The sequence below is a fragment of the Haemaphysalis longicornis genome, unplaced genomic scaffold, assembly GCF_048455015.1.
Source record: "Haemaphysalis longicornis isolate Haplotype H1 unplaced genomic scaffold, Haemaphysalis longicornis Haplotype H1 scaffold_1, whole genome shotgun sequence".
NCBI classification, from domain to species: domain Eukaryota; kingdom Metazoa; phylum Arthropoda; class Arachnida; order Ixodida; family Ixodidae; genus Haemaphysalis; species Haemaphysalis longicornis.
Window position 1 is genome coordinate 264,521,098 of NW_027526203.1, and position 15,184 is coordinate 264,536,281.

Here is a 15,184-nt window from a genome sequence, read left to right on the forward strand (position 1 = left end):
ACGACGAAGCAGGACGTGCCTTTGTGCACGCGCAAACGCTGTTCCGTCTCGAGCTTCAGCTGCTGCATGCCACGGTGCGTTCGTCGATCCTGCAATTCTCATACATCGACAACTCAGCGCTCGGCGGCAGCTCGGCGACGTCGCAGGCTTCGGGATCGCTCTCCACGCGAAAGTAAGTGCCTACCATGACCTCGTTCGCCAACTTCACATATTCTGGCATCATGCCTACAGCTGGCTCCTACGAATCGCCGCAGATTGTTGAAATTATCAGTAGGCTGCCCAGCGTGAATATGGAGACAAGCTTCAGGCTTTCTTTTTGAAACTGCAATTGTTTGTTCAGGCAGCTGACAAAAATGTTGACTCTGACTATGTGAGAAGCGCACGGTAGAATATCCTGTTCATAACGGCATGGTATCGAGACGTTCAGTGGTAGAACAATAGTTGGTCAGAAGGTGGACTGTGTTAATCATGGTAGCAGCGGTTGTTGGCCGCTGTTCGTGTCCAGCCGGTCTCGCGCTTCGAGGCGCGTGTGTTGCCAGCGCTTGGCCTGGCTTGAGCGCAAGTCTCGGGCACATTTGCACGTCCCCAGTTGCGCCGAGAGCACTACGTTGCTCTTGCATGCTCACCCGATGTCGGAGATCACTGACGCGTCGTGGACGCCTGCCGCGAGAGTGCTATTTACACACCCGCCTTTCTCAACAGGCCGCTGCAGGGACTTTCTCTTCCCCGGTAAGGGTGCGGTAACGTCAGTAACGTTACTGTACCGAAAACTGCAAATGAGAAAGCACTGCTATTTTCTGGTGAACGTACGTTATACCCGGACGTGTGAATTTTCCTCTGTAGTGAAAAATGTATTGACACTTCTGCGGTTCCCGACTTCGTCACATTACTAGGTCAAACGCCAAACCTCCCCATGACGTTCTTACCAAAGGTGTTAAGAGCGTATACACTTACAACACATGCAGCAGTTACCCCCAAATGTGTCTTTGTTTTTCCAACCGAAATAAGCTACTTGTTGAAATGGCGTTGAGATTATTTGGAGTTGGAAGAGTAGAAAATTGAATACATTTTTTTAATTATTTAGTCATTGTCCTCCGGCACTATAAAAGTTCAAACAGTTATGGAGCGTTATTTTTTTTTTTTTTGATAAGGTGAACCGTAACTGCAGCGTTTATCTACGAGAGTAATGAACCTGAGCAAAATAGTTTTGTTCCCTCACACTGGCCTCCAGTGCTGCCGTGCGCGACCTGTCAGCACGGATCTTCCTCCTTTCCCAGAGCATTCCCAGCTTTTTTATGAGGGAAACCGTCATTTTTTTTTTCGTGCTCCTGACATTTATTGCGCGGTGTATAAACGTTTCACGCTCAAGTCATCCCTTGTGGATTCGTGTTATGCTGAACATTCTTTTGAATTCCTCCTCAGGCACCTTCCATCAATTTCTTCAAGGGATGACTTGAGCCCTCTTTTTTAATGCTCAAGTCATTCCTTAATGCTCAGACATAAACATCCTGCTTTTGAGATGTTACACATTCCCAGTGCGCCTAATCGTCACTTGCCCCCACAAATCTTAAATTTCGATATTTCTGGCTCGCCAAGCACTTCCTATTTTTATACTAGTCTGGATGTCTCCGCTAGTCTTGCTTTGATTTTTCTCTGCAGCGATTGTCCTCCGCGAAAACCAGCATGCATCTGGCGAATGCGTGCCGATAGGGCCATCTGTTGCCAATTGCTTTATTCAACCAATGCCATTTCCATGCCGACCCCTGTGGGTTCCCCTATGCGGTGTATAAATCACAGCTTGCCCTCTCCCCTTGTATTTTAACCCTACAGCGACTCCTCCCAGTACCGCATACCTCTCCCGAAGCAATGTTGATTCGAATGAGATCTCTCAAAAGAAGTATTTCCCACATTACGGAACCACGCAACAAGACAAGCGACATTTTTTGCGCGCATTCTGGGTTATTTCACATTAACGTTCCTGAAATTCGTTCAGTTGTTCAGACGGGTTGGAGTGTTTTACAAGACACAAACAAATCGCATATTGCTCAGTCGCATTAGTTAACACACGAAATAAGAATGCCCCTGAAAATTTTTAAAGGGGTAGCCTGTATCCTTGTCGGACTTGAATCTGATACTGTATACGACTCCGTTGACTCCGCCCGATATAATGAAAGGTGACTTTAAAAGTACAGTCGTTGCTCTTTTATTAGCTGGTGAATCTTCTGTCGAGAAACAACAACAACAGTAAACTTCGAGGATTAATTAGTAGATTTCATTTCGCTTCAGTAAGGTTCGCCCAGACAAGACCGTGCTGGTTCTAATCCAAGTTTCTCGGTACTGCATGTAAAATACGGCTGTCTTTGAGAATTCTTAGCTGTACTGTGACTTTTACAAGACTTCAAAGGGGCGATGCAGACAAAATACAAGTTTGTTTTATTCGAAAGATTTGGTGTTTTATAGTGCCCCGAGCGGTTGTCCGACAGCAAACGATGGTTTATTCAATACTGAGGAATTAATGAATTCAAGTTCAAATATTGATTATACCTCCAAATCGCCTGTTTCGTGCGTCATTACAAGGACAGGTCTTCACGTGAACGTTAGTACGCTGTTTACTGTGCAGTAGAAAGCGGAACCTCTTTTACTTTTAGACCTCCTAGATGGCGTCACCATGCTGCGCAGGGCTGTTTCTACCTTTACTTTGTTCCTGACCGGATTCGCATCTGCTTGTTTTTCTTACGGTTGGAAGTAATCGTTTCGTGAAACATGACAAACAGGGTCCTGTAAGACAATGTCGCTTACGCCAATGGGCCAGACAACCCCAAAGCACCAGACTGCTGTGCAGCTATAAAAAGCCTAGTGCGCGCAGTACTAACAACAGTACGCACTAGGACTTCTATGTTTACGGTTACTTTTGTAAGTTCCATCGTTTACCCCACCATTCTTAGCTATAAAATGAACACCCATTACATTTAAGCGAAAATAGTTCGTTCTGCAAGCTCATAAGCCCTGCCTAACTTGTGTTTGCTCTTGCCGGCCTCAGCCAATAGTGCATATTACGTCATAGCTTCTAGTGCGGGAAATGAGCCGGTGAGTCGCATTACAATTCGCTTTTTTCCTAATTATATAGCTTTTTTGAGCGAAGTTTACGTTTTTTTTTTTTTTCGTTAGAGTACGACTCTAACGAGGCAATCTTTTGAATGGACAAACGTGTTTTGTCTGCATGGCCCCTTTCACAACTGTTTTCGAAAGACGGGATCACTGGCAGTGGTGAAGAGCTGTCCTTCTAGCTCTCGTAGCTCGCGCGTCATAACCCTGTGGCACGGTCAACAGTTCAAGATAGATTGCAATCTCTGGACTTCGTTAAAGAAAAAACACCCCTTCGAAGAAACGAACATATAATTGTGTTTCCAGGTCTACAGCATGGAATCCTGCAACGGACGCCTGCGTGAGCATGCCAGGTACCTGGTTGCCCGGCGCCCCTACCCATGTTCCGTGGAAAGACGTGCGCTACCTCCGGAGCGTCATCCGCCAGCGGAAGATGGACCACACGCCCCCATGTCCAAGTGGTGCTCGCACGCGGGTCTGATGGTGTGGAACGAGTTCCTCTGGGTGGTTGGGCTGGAACTACGGGAGGTCAACGCGTGCCGGCCAACACTCGGGGGGCGTACAAACCGCAGTCTCCACGTCTCGTTCTACAGGCAGCGGAAGCGCTCTTGCTTGCGTTTGCCCCTGTTCCACAAGGAGCACCGCTGCCTCGAGTTCGTGGAGACCCAGGCCCTGCCCTCCATCGCCACCGCCCGATCCACGGCCTCAGCTGCGTAGGGTCCTCCTCGTTCAGGCTGGGGGAGCACAAGGCCTCCACCTCATTCTGCTCACTGGGAGCTACGGTGGCCGCCACCGTCACAGGAAATGGACTGCATTAGCACGGGAGGCGTGTGTACATGCGGCATATAGCGGATTTATAGTGATGTATAGTATTAGTAGTTTTCAGGCATTTATACACTGCATTGCAAAATAAAAGCACTTACTTGTGTGGGAACGCTCGTGCTGATGGGCTCGTCACTCTTCGTTGTAGCTCTTTATCGCCGTTACAGCGTCTAACATTCACTGTTCGTCCAGTTCGCCGTTCTGTTACAATCTATCCCCAGTCAGTCCAAAGTACCATCGTGATAAATTGAAATACGAAAAAAAATTCGGGCCACTCCACCCTGTGAATGTGGTTGGAAAGCAAAGCTCTAAACGGCACCCACGACGATTACCCATGCGACGTCACTTGAATTAACTCACGTCGCTCTACAAATATTGAAACCTGAGAGAAGTGAAATGCACTTAACCACAACCTTTATTACTTCAAAGAGATATTCTTGGTAAGGTTAAATCAATGCATGATGCATGGGCGATGGATGGTTGAGTTGTATTGGCGTAGCACATCACTGGAAACTTTCCCGTCTCTGCCGCCGCGGACAGCGGCGATGAGATCCACGGCAGACACGGTGGAGGACGAGTGGGAGGAGAAGGATGAGAGGAAGGAGAAGAGGTGGAGGAGGAAAAACTTCTATTCCTATTTCTGAACGGCCCAGAGTGGGCCCAGGGAGTGGTTCCTTCTTCACTGGAGCCCATATCCAGTCCGCGCCACCTGTGCTCTATCCACCAGATCAAGCTGGGTAGTCAGAGAGGGCTGGACAGCAGCATCTCCCATTGCTCTTGTTGGTTAGTTGACGGAAAGAGAGGAGGGTGCTCAGGGCTTAAGTCGCATACCCCGACTATGTGGCGGAGTGTTCCTACTCCTGAGCAAAATTTAGAATCAGCGTCGTAGCGTTTCTGTGGTATTAAGAGAAGACGCGTCGGGTGTGGGAAGGAGCCGTAGAGTAGTTTGTTGTTCTCTGGAAAGGTCAGGGTAAGGCGAAGGTAGTGTCTGTCTCTGAAAGTGATAATGCTGGGTTATGTCCCTGAACATGACAAGCGGGTGACTGTCCTCGTGCCGCTCCATAGCCCGGGGGGTGAAAGCGCAGGCTTGTTGGTGGGCTATTCGTTGCCCTCCATCGAAGCGTAGAAGGCGTCCAAATGAGCTTCAGGATGGAACCGATTAGTTAGTGACCTTTGGGTGACCTTTTAAAACACGCAGGGCAGCTTGGGACACCCACCCCGGCTGGCAATTCCGGTGGGTCATTTGGGAAACGGTGACGGCCTTTGGAATCCTTGGTTGAGTTAGAGCCAAGGTGATGGCTGCCGCCTGCGCTGCCATCATGTCTTGTGTCTTGAGTGAGGGACACGAAGTGAGGTTAGTTTTGGTGGTAGCCACGATGATAGCGTACTCCTGTAATCGATGTTGAAAGGCGTCTGTGTAGATAGCTGCATGATCCCCTCCAAAGGTGGTGTTGAGTGCTTGAGCCCGTGGTTGTCAGCGACCCTCGTCGTGTGAGGGGTTCATATTTCTAAGCAAAGGGAGCATCTTTAGTTCTTGTCACTAAGAGTCTGGCAGTGCATCAAGCGGAGCGACATTATGTGCTGCCCAGCCAATCTTGTGAACGATGCAGCGACCCGCTGTAGTTCTGCTCAATCGGAGCTTCTGGTTAGAAAGATGGCCCTCTATCACCTCCTCCACCGTGTTGTAGGTCCCTGTGCTAAGCAGCCTTCTGTGGACGCACTCATGGGAAGAACAATGGCCTGCTCAACCACCTTTTTAATCATTATATAAAGCATATTTATGCCCTCCAACCCGAAAAGAGAGGGGGTTGACGTAAGTGATTCTTGAGAGGACAAAAGCTTGAATTAATCGAAAGGTATCGGATTCCTTGAGGCCTCTCTTCTTGGTGGCAACTCGCCTGTTCATGTGCATAATTTTATTTGTGGTACGTTTGAGGCGCTGCAATGATACGTCACTCTTGGTGTTGGTCTGGAGATGTAGGCCCAGGATCTTGATGCTGGGGCTTGGAGTGATGGCCTCTCCATCAAGGAGTATTTGAATGTGTTCCTTGATGTGCCGTTTGGCGTGAGGGCGGACTACAAGGAGCTGTGATTTCTTACGTGAACACCGGAGGCCACTGGCTTTAGCACATTGGCGTACTAGAAGTGAGATGTCATGCGTTGGTGTGAGCTTCCTTTAATTTTTGTAACTACTAGTACATGCGGAAGGCCCGCATAGGGCCGCTAGACATGCCGTGGGCGGAGCGCACAGCGGCGCGAATGGTTGCGTGGCGCTATCGCGCGGCATTCAGCGAAAATGCGGGGGTATACCCGTAGAAGTGCTTGGTGAGTGTACCACCTGTCTTCCCCGCCTCCGCGTGGGCTCGAAGCTAAATCGGTAAGACGACGGGCTCTCGCTTTGTTATTCTGTTAGTTCCAGGTTCGATTCCTGGTGGTCCCACTAAATTCTTTTATTTGTTAGCGGGAGTTTTCTGTTGACATGAACGGTCGCGAAAAAACCCCTGGGGGGTAGAGGTAAAAAGCTTTGCTTTAAAAGGGAGCGCGTAGCTTGCAGTACATGCCGCGCATCTGGCGACGGTCCGCGTATGCGCAGTGGAAACAAGTTACAAGGGTTCGTGACCAAGCTTAGTATGCAAAGACCATCGTCTTTCCATTGTTTTTGGGCGCTCGGCATGCGCCGTTTGCACTCAGCGCAGCGACGAAGTTAGATAACGTTGGCATGAGCGGGCGCCGAACGCGGAGGGAAGGCAAAGTTGGACACGAACTCTTGTAACTCTTTCGTACAGCGCATGCGCGGCCCGTCGCCAGGATGTGCGGTATGTACTGAAAGCCACGCGCTTTCTTCTTCGTATTTAAATGCATCATGATAGTACGTTGTTGGCTGCTGTCGCAATAGAATCTTATGAACAATGCTAGTGTTGTGGCATTTATGCTATCTCGTAGGCACTGCTGATCCTCGGACACAACTCTCCTTTCAGACAGAGAGAGGTTTTATCCCTTTCCAGGTTTAGTAGGGCCGGTTGAGCCGCGGCAATGTGAGAATAGCTGGGACAAGGGTTCTTTCTCATAAATTTACTAGGCGTGTTACGGGAGCGATTATGCGGAATTATGATTGATTGATTGATTGATTGATTGATTGATTGATTGATTGATTGATTGATTGATTGATTGATTGATTGATTGATTGATTGATTGATTGATTGATTGATTGATTGATTGATTGATTGATTGATTGTAGGGTTTTAACGCGCCGACGCAACGCAGGCGATGGGGCGCACCGTAGTGGAGGGCTCCGGATTAATTTTGACCACCTGGGGATCTTTAACGTGCGCCGAAATCTCGAACACACGGGCGTTTTGGCTTTTCGCCTATGCGGCATTATGGAGCAAGAGAGAGTTAAAACGAGTACGACGACAAGCGACCGAGAAAAGAGAAGTGACGTGGAGCACAATGAGGAGTTATAATATGAGGATCACTACGATGTACGTATGTATGTATGTAATGTTCTTTAGGAAGAGAGGAAGGTCCGCGTGCAGGCGTAAATTTTCTCGCCTAGGGGCGGACACCGGAACGCCTGCTTGTGTAGAGGAGGAGGGATATGGAGGAAAGGTTACATAGGAATAGGGGGATAGGGTAGAGGAGGGTTAACATGGAGCATATATAACACATAGGCAAGATTAACAGGGAACATATATGCAATAAATTGTGGGAATTTTTTTGTCAATGATTGTCGTTAGAGAGACGAATATAGAGAGGTTGAACTATTCCCATGCGGACGAGTAGCAGCGCAATAACTCAATAGCTTCATTAAGAGCGGACTCAACATGTATCCTCTATTCGTAAACAGCTACACCAGTGCTGGCATTCTACCTCATAACCATTTCCCTTCTTTTGGATACAGGGAATAGCGTGCAGGATCACTCCTAGCACGTAGGCTGACGATTGGTGGAAAGGGCCACAACATGAAGTAAAATATTTTAATACCAAAATAGAAAGACGCTTCACTCTCAAACCTGGAGCTTGAGGCTCGAGCGCCGAGCAAAAACAGTAACAAGAGGTCCCTACATGTGGCGCACCAGATGTGCGGACGTTGGAGAATTGATTTGCACTCAGCAAACCCTATTGCGTAAATCTCTATTGCGTTGATCGTGGTAGGACCGAGTCAGGAGAGCTAGGATGAAAGGCAGTTAAAAGAGGAGAGCTAAAGAGTGAGGCAGTTAAGTCGAAAGGGCTGCAGAAAAGTATCGTCTTTTGACAACGTTCAGTGCAGGGAGCGGCTACGCGGCCAATTTTTGCTTCGGGTCCATTCCCCATTTTACTCACTCACTCAAATGCAAAGGTCAGCACTTCAGTCGTTGCGATTTGCAATGCACTCATCATTTGCAATGCACTCAGTAACGTTACAGCCAGAATGTGTGTGCAGTGGTGGGAGTGCCTCGTGAATTGTGGCCTGTGAACCACCGCTCCTGTTATTTTTATCTCTCGTGATTTTTGTCATGTGTAACTTTGTCCTCTACAGCGTTCATTGCGGCGGAAGTCTTTAAAGATTTCTACTAAATTTGTGGCATGAACCCCGAGGAAAATTTTGTTTCAATGCCATCTCCCGCCGCGCCTTTCCGTAGGTTAACGGACATTATGGCTGTGGCTATTCGCGGAACGCCTCGTTTTTGTTCTTCTCAATGCGAGAGCATTCAATGGCTCCTTTAACGGAAAATCCGGCGCCCTGCGCCGGCTTCCGTAGCAGCGAAACGGCTCCTAAAATGACCGACGGCGCAAAGAGAATGAAAGAGAAAACATTGTGTCGAGAAGGAAAAAAAAACTTGGGTATGGATGGCATTCGAACCCAAGCCTTCAGAATGCGAGTGAAGCACGGAGCCCACAGCAACAGTTCGACCTTATGACTGCAACTTACTAAGGGTACATGCGTTGAGGATCTCAACTGAGGAAACATCGGCAACCGCTACACGCAGCTTACAACGGCCAGCATGCCGGCAACCATGACAGTGAATCGCGCTGAGACTGAAACTATGGTCCCTAGAAATTTCTAGGGACCATACAGAAACTGTGCTTAGACGAAAAGAGGTATTTAAGAATTTGTCCCCAGATAAAACAGCGATAAAATGCACTTTTTTCTATTCATTTATGCGGTTTTTGAATTCCGCTATGGGAGTGACGGAATTGTTTGTATGCGAACGGTAGTGCCACGTTTTGACCGTATATGGCGGCACATTTCAGATTTCAGAAAGTTTACTTAGCAATTGAAATTATTTCCGCCAATTTATTTTCGAATTTCTTGCGGTTTCCCCCCTATGTCAAACACTGGCTTTCATATGAGCGAGAGGACATGCGCTCTATAAAGAACGGCAGAGTTGCACCGGCAGATCTCGTCGCAACAATGCTATAACTGGCCTTTTCCGGTTATACTCAGTGATATACCAGAGCGCATAATGGTTGTTAAGTCCAGTTAATAAAAGATGATTTTAAATCATTTTATTCAGAAAAGGAGGACGGGATGTCGTTGGTGGGGGGAAGAGGGCAATAACTAAATAAAGTGCATAAGCTGCCCAACAACTCGCAAAAAAAAAGGATTGTTGTTTTACTGAAAAGGCCGCTGTACGGTTGTTCGTGAAAAAAACAGCGGCCCTGGCTAAACAAACCTTGTGAATTCAAACCTAACGCCCATGAAGTACCCAATAATTTCGCCGCAGTTACTACACCTTGGCCACGCCATGAAAACTAACGTCATGGTCAAGGTGTAGTAAATTACTGCAAATATCTTGCTTTCCTTTCCAGTTTGTACTGGTCAGGCACGCTTGAGGTGTGTGCATACAGGCGCTCGGTACGAACGGTCTGTAGCCATTTGCCTGTGTTTTCTCAGCCACGGAAGCGCACACACAAAGAACCTGAGCGCAGGAAGAGTGGCCCAGCTGTCGGGGAGTCCAACACCGCGATCACAACATCGTCCTTTTAGGATATCCGAAACAGGACAGAAAAGAAACACGGGCGCCATACGCCACGCGCCACAAGAGTAAGTAGACAAGGTAAAGTGGCTCTTTCCTGTATACACTAAAACCGAAAAAACAGCTGGCGATGGCGGCATCAACTAAAGGCGATCGTAACTCCGGCACTGACGATAACGGCGTGAACGCGTGATGCTCTAGGCGGCGATTTTGAAGCAGCCAACATCCTCCATCCAACGGCTGGTATTTTAGGTTGGCTTTGGGCAGGCTATAATGGAAGACCAGCTGGGTATGTTGGCATAAATTACTAATGGTTATTAACCGCGTATAGTTTACGAGGTGAGCAGCTCTTTTTTTTTTTTTTTGCATACAATTTTTTTCAGTCACTGGCGTGCCCCTGTTGTACTGTGTGCCACTACGTTCACCTGTTAGGCGAAATGACGTCAGCGCCTCACGCAATAGGCTAACTCTTATGCCACCGCAGGAAACAGGCTTCACTAGCACAGTGGTAAGGCACCACTCTGGAAACCCGGGTTAAATTCTCACACGATCTCAAATGTGTTTTTTTTTATTTACTCTTTACAGCGGCGACAATTTTCTGTGTCCGACAAAAACGGCAGAATCTCTCATCAATCAAAACTGACCGTCGCTCGATAGATATGTAGTGTCAGCTGGGCTCCCCAAACAGTCGAGTTGAGCCCGCTGGTAGCTGACCACAGTGCGAGCGAAGTTATATTTAAAGCTGAAACTCCGATGCACCTATATGACCGAGCATCAGCGATGCCGTATCAGCAGGTGTCGATCCGACGTAGCCGCATGAACTCGCAACTGACGGACTGGCACACAGTAGGGGTGCCACAGATTGCACGCTTATGGACACGCAAGCGGCTATTGCATTGGCCATGTTCAAGACGAGTGCATGTACCGCCATAAAGGATTCGCAACAAGCTTGTCGGAACTTACACATCCTGTCGTCTCCGCTGTAATTCTGCCTTGTCTTGTAAAAGTATGCTGCCCCAACTCGCCCAAGCCACCACCCTCGCAAGAATTTCTGAAGTCTGCTCTGGAAATGCTGCTTCAAAAACCCACTAGAGAGGAAGGTCAACATCGCTTGGATACCGACTCACCCGAGCCAGGCGACTCGAGCCTCGTGGGTATAGAGAGTGCGTATCTTTCGCAGACGTATCAAGAAATTACTCAGTATTGTAAGTTCGCAAGAACGACCCAATCCCGTGACCAAAAGCCAAAAACACCCTCTCTGGCTCCTCCAAACCAATACCTCTCCTCACCCAAGTTCCGCCTGATGTACCCTACGCAGTACGCAGTTGGTCCCGCTGTATAAGTTCTGCGATGCATCGGACACCCTGTACCACATGGTAGGGAAGTGTCCGGCAAACTACGAGATTCATAGAATCTTCCACCCTTCCGATGGCAGCGGGTGAAAGTGCTCTGGTCCCGACTCCCAGCTGCGGCTGGAAAGGCCTGTTCCAACAGGAGTCTCCAATGGAGTCCAGAATTGAGAACGCGACCCCACATTTTGAGGCTGCCATTAAAGCTTATTGCCTCCCCACCTTGCCAGCTTTTGGGTTGCTTACTGGTTTATTGTCTCTGCGTCTTTTCTATAGTCGACGCGCCGACAACCAGCTTCGCTGGCTCTTTACAGCTTTAAGAAGTGAGTGGGGTGCCTTTCCGTGAATTTTGGTGTTACCACATAAGCGCAAGTGAAATAAGCCTCAGCAGCAAATGGTATAAGCTTGCAGCTTGAAATTATCAGCCATCTCGCCTAAGTCAACATGAAGCCTTTGTTTCCATTTTTCTTACAACGGCGTAGCCACGCGTAATACCGGTGATTTGATCTAATTCTAGTGTGTGTGCTTGAGAGAGAGAGAGAGAAAAAACATTTAATGAGAGCTGAAGAGGTCAGCCCCACTAACGGTGCTACTCCAGAAGGGGGTGAATACAGTGGGATGACGGGGGAAAATAGAGAGAGAGAGAGAGAGAGAGAGAGAGAGAGAGAGAGAGAGAGAGAGAGAAGAAAAAGAAGGGGGAGGGGGAGGGGGGAGATGCACACATGTATAAAATGTGTATGCATGTTCAGAGGGTTTACAAAACCTCTTCTAGCCCTGTGTCCGCAAGAAAAGTAGGCACAGCTTTTGTTCCCAGCACTGCCTCATCATGATTTCGCCAGGGTCCAAGGAAATGTGAGAGTTCTAGAGGACCTCCACGTCAGAGTCGCAAAAGTGCCGACGATGCTGTTGCCCGTTGACTAGCATATCGCGGGCAATGGCTTAAAATATGCCTAATGTTGTCGGCAGTGGAGCACACTGTACACAATGGCGACTCTACCCAGCCCAACTTAAACAAGAAGCTTCACGTGTATGCAACGTCAAGTCGCAGCAGGTGTAGCACGTCTTCAGTGCGCTTCGACAGACCCCGCGGATGCCGGAAATCGCACTTAGGGTCTATCACATGGAGAGGGGCACACCTTCTCAGAGGATCCTGCCAAGCCGGCAGCTGGAGTTACCATCCTAGGTCAAATGCGGCTGCTTTTCTATCCTCGTTGGAAAACGGGATTCCAACGGTGTAGTTGAGGTCGTGGGCTTCTCTGGCGGCCGCATCGGAGACCTCGTTGCCTGTTATACCAGAATGACATGGTAGCCACTGAAGGCAAATTTTATGTCCATCGCGCACCGCACTTGAGTATATTTCATTCATATCACAGACAAGGTGGTTGCGACAATCAAACGGCTTATTTAGTAGTTGCAAGGCTGGCCGAGAATCGGAAAGAATTACCCACCGCCGAGCAGGACTTCCGCTTATGTAAAGGAGTGCTGCTCTGAGAGCTGTTAGCTTCCTGGCGGTGGAGGATGTTCTGTAGCTTAGCTTTTCTTTAATGGACCATCCCGCTGACGGAATCCACACGCCGATCGCCAAAGAGGCGGACGTCACAGATCCATCCGTGTACACTTGGATGTGGTCTGGATAATGGGTGTGGATGTACTCCAGGACCAAATATGTCAAGGCCGATGCGGGCATAGTACTCAAGTTTCACTCTTGAGAAGTTTTTAAAAAAAATTACTTTGAGCATATTCAGTCATATAGTATTACATAAACGTCCAGAAGCCCAGCTGAACCTTCCCTATAAAGCATCCATTAGAAAAAAAAGAAGAAAAAAAACAAAGAAGAAGCAGGTCGTTTCAGTAAGTTCGAGCTTCGTATAAATCACCGCGTGAGGTGCAAAGCGGTGGTGACCCTATCTCTAGCCTAGGGGTGGCGACCCCTTGAGGGATCGTTACGGCGGCAGTGCGTCCTCAGGTAGGTGGAACTGCCTTATAGAAAGGGGTCGGAAATCGATATGTCGGCGAAGACATAAAGACGTGACGAAGAGCACGCCATATTGCGTGTGGCCATGTTGGTCTTGACTTTCCTGGTCCGGTTGCCTCCTTCGCTGTCATTCGGCCCAATGACTTGGGCTTCGTAAAAGAAAAAAAGAATCTTCGCGGGTCAAGCAATCCTTTGTTAATCTATAAAAGCGGCAAGCCATATTTTTAAAATACAAGAATAAAGAAATATCTTAATAACGTGCACAGGAACAGGTGATAGGTCTTTGCAACGGCCCAAAAACAAAAGAAAAACCTTCTAACATAGAACTTTATAGTCTGCATCCTACAATGAAACATGAACCAAACTGTCATGACAGAACAGAACAATTTATGTTAGGGTCTGGATCGTCATCGGAGCACCACGCGCCCTCCCACCGGGCCGGTGCGTTGACATATGCATCTAACTTCAATTCATCACCATCATCATCATCACACAGCACAACTTCGTCTTACAGATCAAAGAGAATGTCTTTATGTCCTCCTCCATTTCCTCGTTGCTCACTTCTGTTGTCTCCATCGGCAGCCGTAATTTCGCCGGAGCGAGAATTATCCTGGGTGAGGCTTGTGTGATATCGGCTGACCTTGGTTCTTCGGTCATGACTAGAGACCGGATTTTAGGTGAATGCCCATTCTGTTCCTTGCGTTCCTATCACCCCACTATGGTATATGAGCATGGATTATAGGTTAATGATGGCTTTTATGGTGTTTTATAGTGCCTATAAACGCCTATTTTGGTGTTTTGTGCCTAAATGTCTATAAATGCCAATAAGTGCCTATTTTCAATATCGGCGCTGTTGCGACCGGGCGGAAGCACCCGATCCGAGCTCCGTGGCCTCCGACATACGAGTGGCAGCGTGTATGATGCGAGCGGCCAGCCGCTGTTGCAGCCGTGAAGAAGTCCAGAAGCCATAGGCTAACGTAACTGTTTACTTCATAGCGAGAGGTGAGCCGAAGCCAAAGAACAATGCCCCGACGGGCGAGGTTACAATACAGGACTCGAGCAGAGCGACAACATCGATTCGCTGCTCTAACAGGAATGAGTTACAACGCTTGGGCAGCTCTATTTATACCCAAAAGCGATAACGGTCAAACGCAACAAGCGGCAACACGCCACGAACGTCACAGACACACACAACGCTCTTTCCAGTGTTCGTTAGTCGTCGGTAGCCTCCGCGCACGTTGAGTCCGAGAGAGGGGAGAGAGGAGGACTCCGTTGCGATCGACGGGGCCTCTGTGTCCTTGAAGAGCGTGGAGACGAGCCTCGCCGGTAGCCACCGAAGTTTTGAAATGCGCCCAAAGCGAAGCGTCTGACGCTGCTTGTCGCAACTTGTTGCCGACATGGTGGCGCCTGTTTTCAAAGGCGCACGATGGGTTTCGCTGCACAGCCGAGGAGTGATGCGGGGAAGTACTGCGGCGCTGGCCGATTCGTAACAGCTTCTCCGCCGGGGGTCCGAGATCCCGATGGATAAGGGTCTTCAACCGTTGTCCGGAGGGATGCTGTCGAAGTGAAGTGTTCGGCAGACGCTCGACTCCAGGCCTGGGATGTACGACACCGTGCTGCAGCTTCACCGGGCGGGTCACTGGACGAGTAGTGGCTCCCCAAGAACGTCTCTGGCTTGGTCAGGCAAGCAACAGAACAACACAGGAAGACACAACCGCATCGCCGGCAAGTGCGAAGACAAATCCACACTGAAGCTGTACCAGGCTTTTAGTTGCGATATAATACGCTAATAACTAACTACTCTAGTTATATGTTTGCCCAACAGTACTTTAGACAAGTGACAAACTTGAAAGGTGACATTTCGCGTGATCGGAAATGTCCCACACAAAAAGAAATGTAATCGATAAGGGCGCAACCTGCGTCAGGAAAAACAATGAACTTGAGAAAGTCAGGCGTCTACAGGCCACTTCTCG